The 11670-nt window shown below is 35.2% G+C and overlaps 1 long non-coding RNA gene across 1 annotated transcript; it reads left to right on the top strand.

Moving 5' to 3' along the window:
- The first annotated feature begins 646 nt into the window (after positions 1-646).
- LOC138710072 (uncharacterized) lies at positions 647-11346 on the top strand. Its single transcript, XR_011335044.1, has 4 exons — positions 647-678; positions 3284-3350; positions 5432-5526; positions 11280-11346. It is a non-coding gene; the product is annotated as an uncharacterized lncRNA (long non-coding RNA).
- Positions 11347-11670: the final 324 nt, after the last annotated feature.

Here is an 11670-nt window from a genome sequence, read left to right as displayed (position 1 = left end):
AGAGCCCCACAATCGCCAAAAATCATCCGAACACAAAAATCATACTCTAACAAAATCGCTTTTATCTATCACAGCGATTTCTCCAGAGCTGTCACAGTTTGAAGCTGTGACGGCGAGTAGCTGTCACACATCACCTCTGTACTGTAGAAACGAAACATCAAAGTCTGTGGGTTCCTTAACACGGTATGTCTAAATATAGTTTTCTAACAGATGACAAAACTTCTTGGTCTCATCAAGATATACACAGTATTTCATTTAAAACTGCAAAGTCTACTAAAAAACTATTGAAAAATAAAGCCCCAACACAGTTATGGTGTTCCAATACTGAAGAGGACATCAAAATCTTAAATTAAATTAGTACATAAATCGCACTTAGAGCCTAACTTTATTTCTGAACCATTTCATGACAAAGTGTTAGTTGACAAAGCGTCTCCTAACTCTTCCATGCCGAGATTGGAAATACGAGTAACGAACATTCCATCGATGTAACAAAGAGAAATAATGAAACTATGTACATTATGTCATTTATATGGACTCTGAAAAGCAAAGCAACTCATTCGTTCTACTTTCAGTTTAACATATGTCGTTCTTGTTCACAGGACTTTTTGGCCCATGCAAGTATATAAGTCGTCGTCACATTGTGTAACCATATCAATACCAGAAGCAAAGCAACTTCAGGTGAGAGCCCTTCTATTCGATTTCATTGTGTTCTATCCTACTCCATTAACTTCTAGCTTTATTTTGTATGTTAAAATAAGTTTCAGAATATTCTCCTCTACTCCATTATTCTTAAAAGCCTACCTTTGCAATAATTTCTTCCTTGTTTCAAATATATTACTTATTTTTGTCTTCGAGAGAATATTCTTTACTTGCTTTGCGATTCCTAAGCTGTTGAACTTTTCCATCATCAAATTTAAACACTTAATTTTCTCAGCAAAATTTCATGTCCTCAATTATAAATATATATAATAGTTTTTTAACTTAATGGATTAAGCAATATCACCTCTCGCATAGAGATTCTATTCCATTTTCATAATAAATTTCAACATGATTAATGTTATTTTATAAAGTTTAACTGACAAGAATGTCTTATGAGGTAATATGAAATGTATAATTCTTAGTTATCATTCCATTAGCCATTTAACTCTGTGCTTCGTGCAAGTCATTGTTGCTGAATATAGTCATGTAAATTCCGCGCAAAATAACATCACTAAAAACCTACATCATATATACCCAGATTGCTCGGCGTTATAGGCTTTGACGGTAACAACTTTTGTTAGGTTTACTATGCTGCCATCTAGTTGTTACATAAAGAGTCACGTCATAACTCCCATTTGAATTGCATTAGCGACTATACTGACATCTCGTGTTCGTTTAGGGCGGACGGATGACGATCCTGGCGGTTGTTCTCTTCAAAGTGAACCGATTTTAAGATAGAAATGAGCAATCTATATGTGATCTGGGCTAAAACATACAACAGAATTATGACAACCCCGCTCAATATCCGAAACCGATTTAACAAATATAATGCGCTTATAAATTGCTATCAGAAAACATACTGTTGTACTCCTGCAATTTCCCTATGAAAAATACTGACTAATTTTAGTATGTAATTGCAGGTTTCGCCATTTAACATGTAGACTATATGCCATTAGTAGCTACGTATATATTAATAAACAAAAAATTAAAATTAAAATATATTTGTTTCATAAACATCCTACTTCCGCACAAGTACAGGGCGATTCTAAAGTCTTTCCGGGGTTTCGGGGGCCTATAGAACAGTTACTATGACAGATATAACGGAAACATTTGTATCAGAGGATAGAGTATCTAGCCTACCAAAGTTTCGCACATACCTTGCAGGAGTTCCGTATGCCCACCGTCGGTGACGCGGCAAACATCAATCCTATACTCCAGTTCCTGCCATACACGTCCCAACATCTCACGGTCGATACCAGAGACTGCATGCGTGATCCTCTCTCGCAGCTGTGCTAAAATCATACGGAAAAATCATTTTTGTTTTGTCCTTTAAATATACAGAAATTTGACTCAAACAAATGTTAAAACTCCTTTGGAAAACGAAAAGTTACATTTGTTCGGATCAAATTTCCGCACATTTGAAGGACAAAACTAAAATTCTTTGAATCGTTTATTCTCATAATATACTGCTCTCTTAAATTGACTGAGAATATTGAGAAATAAAGCGATGACCTTTCCAAAACAAGTTATTAAATATTTAATATAAAACAATTTTTATAGCCAAAGGACGCAAAAGCCAGCAAAATTGCATTAAACTCCTTTGTTTCAAATACCTCAAAGAATAACTTCCTGAAATTAATGACATTACTTACGGTTCACTCTGTATAAGAAAATCAATGAAAGAAGCGTTAGTACCCATTTCTATAACGTAACTATTCTTGTCACAGTGACCAATATTTTCTTTAATAAATAACAATTCTTAAATCGCATGTAATTCCAGCCTGAAATTTATTCATAACAGACTATTACGTCACTGTAGAGGCAGAATGGTGAAAATTAAATCCTACGCCATGTGCGTCAGTTTAGCATACACAATTTCATTCTTAAATTAACCACAGATTAGTTTGAAAGGCAAAGTTAGGCATAATGTTAAAAAGTGTTAAAAATCTATAAATCAACTCTGTAACACTCTAAACAAATTATGTGACGCAAAGGTCACAATAGGCCTATACTGTGAACTCATTACCCTAAATTCCATATGTTATTTAAAAATACTTTCCTTTGCAGGAGTTGTTTCGTTTGTAAGGTCATTTCATTATACGATAATATAAAGGTAACAAGTTGAAGGTATCTCTTTCAGAGGTCGTGAAAATGTAGAGCACATGAAGGTAAATCCCATGCTTTCATGACGTCAGCATTAAATGACATAGCGTGTTAGGTACCGCGCTCCAACCGCATTTCAACCCCCAAGAAACACAAGGTACTTAATTCGACACGACGTTTCTTAGATTTCGGTTCTGTTCTGAAGGAATGTCAACTAGAAAATTCCCGCCACCACATGGAACTGAGCTCGGAAACTTCCAGTCCGAGATCAGCTGGTCCACCAACTTAAAATACTCGGCAGTCAAAATTGACCGTTAAAAGTTATATTTTGTAGAATTTTAATTGTAACTATCTTTGCTTGCATTTGTAGCATATTACCACAGTTTCCGTTCTGTAAAACACTATCCATTTACCTTCATTACTTTCCTGGTTGAAAAAATATGAGAAATATGTGACCCTAAACAATCACTTTCAATTCTAGGCTCTCCTACAAAATGATTCGTACACTCTTGGTGTTTGCCCTTGCTGCAACTATCCTCGCCATGCAGGTAAGATCAAAGTCTCCGCCACTTTGGAAATAGTTTATTTTCTGCACCTAAAGCTTTCTGAAAGTTATAAAACTGAAATATCTGAGAGGCGCCTTATGTTGTGATATAGCATATCAAACCTTAATGCTAATTCTGGCATTACTGTACAAATATTCCAGTTCCAGTTCCCATGTAACTATAAATTCTGACTCTTTGTGACAGACTGATTTAGACGTACCGGCTATCACGCAGGCGTTCCGGGTTTCAGTATCAGTGAAATTTAGGAATTTGCATTGGAAAGCAGTTAAACTAGTGCTATTATAAAAGCCAGAAAAGACAATCCCTTCTTGGTATTTATTAAGATTATCTGTTCTTCAAATATTCAAAATCAATTGTAAATAAATTATATTTGGAGAACACTTTGTATACGCGAGCCAATTTCCATATCATTATTATTATTATTACTATTAGCCCACTATCACCAATACCATTACCTTTATTATTATTATTATTATTATTATTATTATTATTATTACTATTATTATTATTATTATTATTATCATCATCATCATCATCAGTAGTAAGCCTATTATGCCTGCTAGTACTATTTATTATTAGGCCTATTATTATTATTATTATTATTATTATTATTATATTATCAGTGGTGGTAGTAGTAGTAGTAGTAGTAGTAGTAGTAGTAGTAGTAGTAGTAGTAGTAGTAGTAGTAGTAGTAGTAGTAGTAGTGTCCAGTGCCGTGGCGTCGTGGTCTAAGGCATCCTGTCTAGGACCCGCGTTACGGAATGCGCGCTGGTTCGAGTCCTCATGGGGGAAGATATTTTCTCATGAAATTTCGGCCATTGTACGGAACCGTTGCCCACCCAGCATCGTGATGCACTTTTGGAGGTACGATAGGCAGCGAAATCCGGTTGTGAAGGCCAGCTATAACGGCTGGGGGGATCATCATGCTAACCACACGATACCTCCATTCTGGTTGGATGATCGTCCACCTCTGCTTCGGCATGTGAGCGTGAGGCCAGTAGCCGGCTGGTCGGTCTAGTTCCTTCACGGGCTGTAGCGCCACGAATTATTATTATATTATAGTAGTAGTAGTCGTAGTAGTAAGCCTATTATACCTATTATTACCATTATAATTAATTAGGAGTAGTAGTAGTAGTAGTAGTAAGCCTATTATAATCATTATCATTATTATTATTATTATTATTATTATTATTTTCTCACAAACACAACTTGGTTGATCTTACATCGTTGTATTCTTGGTTATAAGTATAACAAATAAGCATTGTAGCCCTAACTAAGAGGCTCCCTAGATACATTACTTCCCATAATTGTCTTCGTCTAATTACAATTCTAATAAGTAATTAAAATTATATTTGCATTGATTATAATATCTTAGTACGTTTTTTTATTAACTGTATAGTCAATAATGTTATAATTTTGATAATGTCTCCATTTGTAATGTGAAAAACAAAATTTTCTCTCATTCTTTGGGTGCATATTAAGTGACTTCATTTTTTACTCTCTGAGTGACAGCTAAATGAAATAAAATGTACACAAGAATAGGGCTACAATTAACTAAGAGCTAGGCTACACTTTTGTTAAATTCGTGGAAAGCATAACGACAAAGCATACTTCAAAGCTCAACCCAAGATGTTCTCTAAATGTACTATTTCCCGTAATTCTCTTCATATAATTACAATTTAACTGATTAATTGAAATATTTTAATATTTATCTTATTATGTACTTTTTAATTAATTGCATATTTATACTTAGTTAATCAACTTACATTTCGCTAATGCTTTCATTTGTGAAAAAACAAAATTTTCCTCTCATTATTTGGATGAATATTGAGTGACTTCATTTTTTTACTCTTTGAGTGACAGCTAAATAAAACAAAATATAGATAAGAATAGGCCTACAATTAATCACAACTAAGAACTAGGCTAGTCCTTTATTAAATTCGTGGACCGCATAACGAGAGAGATAATTCATATTCATGAGACTTTGTTTACATTATGTGTCACTCTCTATCCTTATAATTAAGAAACATTTATCATTCATGTTCCGCTGCTATTTGTTGCAGAGTGTCATGGTGGCAGCAAGACCGGATGGTGATGATGACCCTGAACCTGAACCAAGTCCTCGTTAGTGTTATTAGGAGCGTTTCGTGGCCAATAGGTAGGCCTATAATCCATGCCTCATTATTTATTTGTGATTAGAAATAAGCACTTTCGTACGAACTGTGATTGTGAATATAACAAATATTTGGAAATTCCTTAATAATAACTTTAGTATTACATTCTACTGGGAGTAAAACTGAATAGCTCAGTGGATACCTAGATTTCAATTATATGTTAAAATTAACTGGAAGAAAATAGAGTAATGAGTACGAAGAATCGTAAAATAAATAAGCTAGGCTATAGCCACAGTCTAGTACATACAGTCACGAAGCTCAATACGTAGTAAATATGCATCCATAGATAGTTGCTAACCACTAGCATCGCTAATATCGTCTCATTACAGACAATGCAAAATAGTATCGGCACAGTCTATTGTTCCTAGCACCCTCACAACTCAAGCTTCGTGACTGTACATACTAGATCGTGTTATAGCTATGAGGTTATAAAAAAAGAATAGAAAAGAAGAGGATAGATGTAGAGTGTCAGCATCGCAGCAAGACAGAAAGTAATAGCGAGTGCACAATCTGCACTGCACATGATTGATCTAAAGCAGTGCTTATGCATAAAAATTCTATGAGAAGTCAAGGAGGGAAAGGATAGATTTTTAAAAAGAGAGAACTTAAATAAAAATAGCAATAAATGAAAATGTGTCTGTAATGAATGTAATTGCGGCACCTTATACAAAATTATCAGGTCCACATTACACGAATGTAATTGAATGAATGAATGAATTTAGCCATTATGTCCCGTGAAGGGCAAAGGCCTTCTATAAAAGGGGTGGCTCGTTTTTACTCGCTTAGTGAGCCATTCCAGGCGATATTTTACTTTGTCGATCTGTATACCTTTAAAACTAATGTATACCTAATATCTAGCACGAGTCGTCATTGTAACCTATTAACACTATACACTAACACACTTAACTATTTCTAGTTCGTATTAGTCCTAGTTCTTTCCACTCAGATCTGTCCCTTGCTTTTCTTGACCACTGTTTGCCCGTCGTCTTCACAAACATATCCGCCCATCTGGATCGTGGTCTTCCCTGGTTCCTTCTTCCGATGTATGGGTCCCACATGGTGATCGCGTGCATCCATCTTGAGTGCTTCATTCTCGTCACGTGCCCAACCCCCACGTCCACTTCGACATCATGGCACGTTCTGCTGCATCGGATGTGTTGGGCAGTTTTTGTAGACTGTCGTTAGGGTGCTTGTCTTTTCGCGTGACTCCTAATATTTTTCTCTGCATCTTTCTCTGGCAAGTTTGGATCGCTGCATATTGCTTCGTAGACAGGGCCTTTGTCTGACACTGATCTAGGATTACTAATAGGATGCAGGTCTCTAGAGTCTCAAACCTTAGTTTGTGGTTGATTGCTTTGTCCAACAATACTTACTTACAAATGGCTTTTAAGGAATCCGCAGGTTCATTGCCGCCCTCACATTAGCCCATCGGTCCCTCTCCTGTGCAAGAATAATCCAGTCTCTATCATCATATCCCATCTCCCTCAAATACATTTTATTATTATCCTTCCATCTACGTCTCGGCCTACCCAAAGGTCTTTTTCCCTCCGGCCTCCCAACTAACACTCTATATACGCATTTCTGAATTCGCCCATACATGCTACATGCCCTGTCTATCTCAAACGTCTGGATTTAATGTTCCTAATTATGTCAGGTGAAAAATACAATACGTGCAGTTACGTGTTGTGTAACTTTCTCCAGTCTCCTGTAACTTCATCCCTTTAAGCCCCAAATATTTTCCTGAGAACTCTATTCTCAAACAATCTCTGTTCCTCGCTCAAAGTGAGAGTCCAAGTTTCACAATCATACAGAACAACCGGTAACTGTTTCCAACATTATGAATTTTGAACACCAGAACACCTTCCAAGTCGATGTTCTTCTTTTTATCTCTATGTCGGTGTTCTGCTTGAAGGCTACATGTTGACGTAAGTACTTGTATTCAGAGACGTATTGTAGTTCTGTGTCGTCCAGTTGTACTGAAGTTTGTTGTCCACTGGTCATTATTTTCGTTTTGTCGCTGTTCATAATCAGACCTATGGCCTTTCTGGGTGTTTAGCTTGTTTACTATCTCTTGAAGTGCTTGCGCTGATCTGGCGAATAGAATGATGTCATCTGCGAAGCGTAGATTTGTTAGCCTTCTGCCATTGATGTTTATTCCCTGTTTTTTGTTCCATTTCAAGTTTCGAAAATGTAATTATTCACACGAAATTTATCATATATATTAAAGTGATTCGGAAAGTGAATTAAATAGTTTAGGGGGAAGGAAGGTCAGTGCCGAGAGAGGAGATGAAAGTGTTTCTGTGAGTGCAAGGGCAGAAAGGAGGAGAAGTGATGGAAAGAAAGAAGAAGACTAGTTTATAACAGGAATGGGTGAAGTGGACGATTCTGGTCCAACGACGGTTAAGGATATAGATGATTTTGTAAGTATAATAAATAATAAATTAGGGGAGTGTAGTAGAATGTTAAGTGAAACGATAGAGATAATGAAAATAGGCGAGGAGTAGGCCTATAGTGGGGGAGGCTAGCTAGGATACCGAAGCTTATGATGGAGAAAAGAGGCCTAAGTGAATTCAGAAAATGGAATGTACACAAGAAACAGACATAACGACCCTATTGGATAATAGTGTAGTGAGGATTAGTAACAAGTAGTATTAGAATCAGTGAGTGTTCGATATAAGTAAACTGGAAATCAAGAAAGGAATTGTAAATGTATCAATTTTGAATGAACTGAATTAGGCTTATAGGTGGGAGTATGGAAAAATTTAGTTAGAAACAGAAGCGAGAGACTATAATAAATAGTAAATGGGTGTTAGGGAAAGAAAAAGATATAATAATGAGAGAATGTAAGTATGATATATAAATCTAAATTACAAGAGAGTCTACAAAAAAAGGTATATTTGTGACACCGGTTACAAAATTGTGAGTTCCACATTACATGGATGTAATTGTTGCCACGGAATATATCATATCATATCATATCATATCATATCATATCATATCATATCATATCATATCATATCATATCATATATCATATCATATCATATCATATCATATATTCATTTCTCTCATTCATTAATTAATTCATTCATTCTTCGTTCTACCCAAGGGCAGGTCTTTCACTGCAAACCCAGCTTTATCCAATCTTTCCTATTTTCTGCCTTTCTCTTTGTCTCATATCATATCATATCGTATATCATATCCTATCATATCATATATCACATATCATATATCATATAATATCATATATCATATAATATCATATCATATCATATATCATATCATATCATATCATATATCATATCATATCATATCATATATCATATATATCACAGACCAGGCCTGCACAAACAGAGCTCAACGAGCGCGCGCGTCCTTCGGAGCGGGAGAGCTGTATTTACCGCTCGCCGAAACGGAGAGGAAGATACGTCAGAATGTCATAGACTTGCCTAGGGGTAGAGGAGAGGGAAACGACCACTCAGTTATCTAGTTGAGTGCATTGTGTAGGCCTATTCTCAGTAACTGTTTTACATTGCTTACCTACTGCTACAGTACAGTATGGAGGAATCTAAAAGACGGAACATAACATTTAACATTTACCGATTTATAGTTCGAACTTATTGATCTTCAATGTGACCTAAAGGCTAAAGATCGTTTGAATAATACTACTAGCCTGGTTGAGTTTTACAAGACTAAACATTAGCAATAATATCCACGACTACACAGGCTGGCTGTGAAAAAGATTGTTACGTTTGGCTCAACATTTATATTTGTGAGCAACTGTTTTCTATATTCAACTTTAATAATGGCAAACATCGAACATCTGTAACTGATGTTTCATTGCGATCAGTAGGCTACTGTTCCTTTCAGCTGCCAACAGCATAAAACCCGGTTTTGATGTACTGATAAATAAAAAATATAACAAAATGATATTGTACATTTAAATAGCTATAGAATTTCTATTATTTCTGTAAAATAAATATTTCTTTATTAATTAATAATAGTCCAAGATAGTTTTGCAAACACTGAACGGGAATTCATTTCATAAGCACTCGTAATAGTACTTCTTTTTTTGTACATTTTGTACGAGATCCACCCCTTCTTCCAGTCCACTCTTATACAGAGCGCAGCTAATATCTGCTTTCCGCTCATGAGCTGTGAGCCGGCTCGGAGAGCGCAAACCTTCTGCAGGCCTGACATAGACTATATCATATCATATCTCATATATTAAAATCGATTTAAACTGTAACAATGAACATTTTCCACGAAAAGCCACTTCGACATCATTTTCCGCTTCCTTTGCAACATGTTTTGATGCTTTCTATTCTTATCTCTTAATTTTCCCCTGCGTTCAATATTACCAAAACGATATACGTTCATTTCCTCTAATTTCACGTGGATGCAAATTAGATGTGGTCATTCCGATCGGCAACACGCATCTCGTCGACTTTTTGCTGTCTGGCGTCCTCTCAAAACATAAATTTTTAACTGTTTAATCAGTATTTACTTTTAATCTAGCCTATTTGCATTTCATACCATAATGCGTAACTGACTACTTCATATTCCCTGCATTTTAATATTATTTGCTGAACTCCGGTATACAAGGTTAGTCAGTAAAAGTGTGCAAAATTTAAACAACAAATAGGGAATGCTCTACAGAACATTTTGAGATAAGGAATTTGGGTCTTACAAGTCAGATTAAAGAGTTTTGTGCTTAAATATGTCCATCACTATCACTTACTGTCTTGCATATTATCTACATTTATTATTTAAATTTGCTCTTACTTGCAATAATTATTTATATTTCTTTACACTTATTATTTGCTTTCACTTAAGTATTTGAAATTAATTTGATATAATTTATAAATCAAGTTAACAATGTATCATTTTATTCCTCTCAACAGTTGCAAGAGATTACATCCACTAGCGTCTAGTACTAATATTAATTACTTAAATTTACTATTTGAGTTTAATATTTATAATAACTATTTCCAAGGAACATTAGATTCAGACGTTTGAGATGGGCAGAGCATGTGACACGTATGGGCGAATCCAGAAATGCTTAGAGAGTGTTAGTTGGGAGGCCGGAGGGGAAAGACTTTTGGGGAGGCCGAGACGTAGATGGGAGGATAATATTAAAATGGAATTGAGGGAGATGGATTATGATGAATTGATGATAGAGACTGGATTAATCTTGCACAGGATAGGGACCAATGGCGGACTTATGTGAGGGCGATAATGAACCTTTCGGGTTTCTTAAAAGCCATTTGTAAATAAGCAAGTAATAACTATTTGCATTAAGCAATCCGTCATGTTTTCTTTATTGGCCTATTGTCCACAAGGTTGTTCTGTCTATCGTATTTACATTGTCAGATTACAAAACATTATATGAGTCAACGACAGATCATTTCGTACCAATATTCGAAAAGTTACCACGGTACATACAGTACGTTGTTAACTCAAATTTGTAAATTATATGAAAATAATTTTAAAATGTAAATAATAAACATAAATAATTGTACATAAATGTTAATAATAAGTGTAAATACATTTATAAAATATGGAAAACAGCAAATGATAGTGTTAGTCATGATTATGCTGACATTTCTTTACTCTGACTTCGCTATCTAAAATTTTCTGTAGAGCATCTCCTATTTCCCGTTCAAGATTGCAAACCTTTACTGTATCAGCTTGAATGTTTCTTGCACCAATTGGATACTATTTCTATTTTGTTGCAGGTACCTAAGTGTTGCCACAACAATGCCAGTTGAAATAAGAACAGTGAATAAATACATTGAAATAAAACCACATCTTATCATTTATTATTCCTTAAAAATATCAATATCCCACAATTATCTGTAGTGTCCCTTACGCCAGATTTTATAAATATTATCAGTGTCTATTTTGTCAATTTCCTGATGTAACTGTAGAGAAGAAGGTGTGGGAATCAACTCGCATTCTTCCTTGAAGATCCTAGTTTCTACTTCTTGTTTAGTCAACTGTCCAAAGAAAGGTCTGAACTAGTGTCCTGCAATGTCTCAATATGAGACAGACAACCAAGACATTAAAAAACTTCGTCTTAATTCATATGAAACATTAATCGCAAGATCTGTGTTAAAATCCTTAAGC

The sequence above is a fragment of the Periplaneta americana genome, chromosome 12 (assembly GCF_040183065.1).
Source record: "Periplaneta americana isolate PAMFEO1 chromosome 12, P.americana_PAMFEO1_priV1, whole genome shotgun sequence".
Classification (NCBI taxonomy): domain Eukaryota; kingdom Metazoa; phylum Arthropoda; class Insecta; order Blattodea; family Blattidae; genus Periplaneta; species Periplaneta americana.
This window is presented reverse-complemented; position numbering and strand designations above follow the sequence as displayed.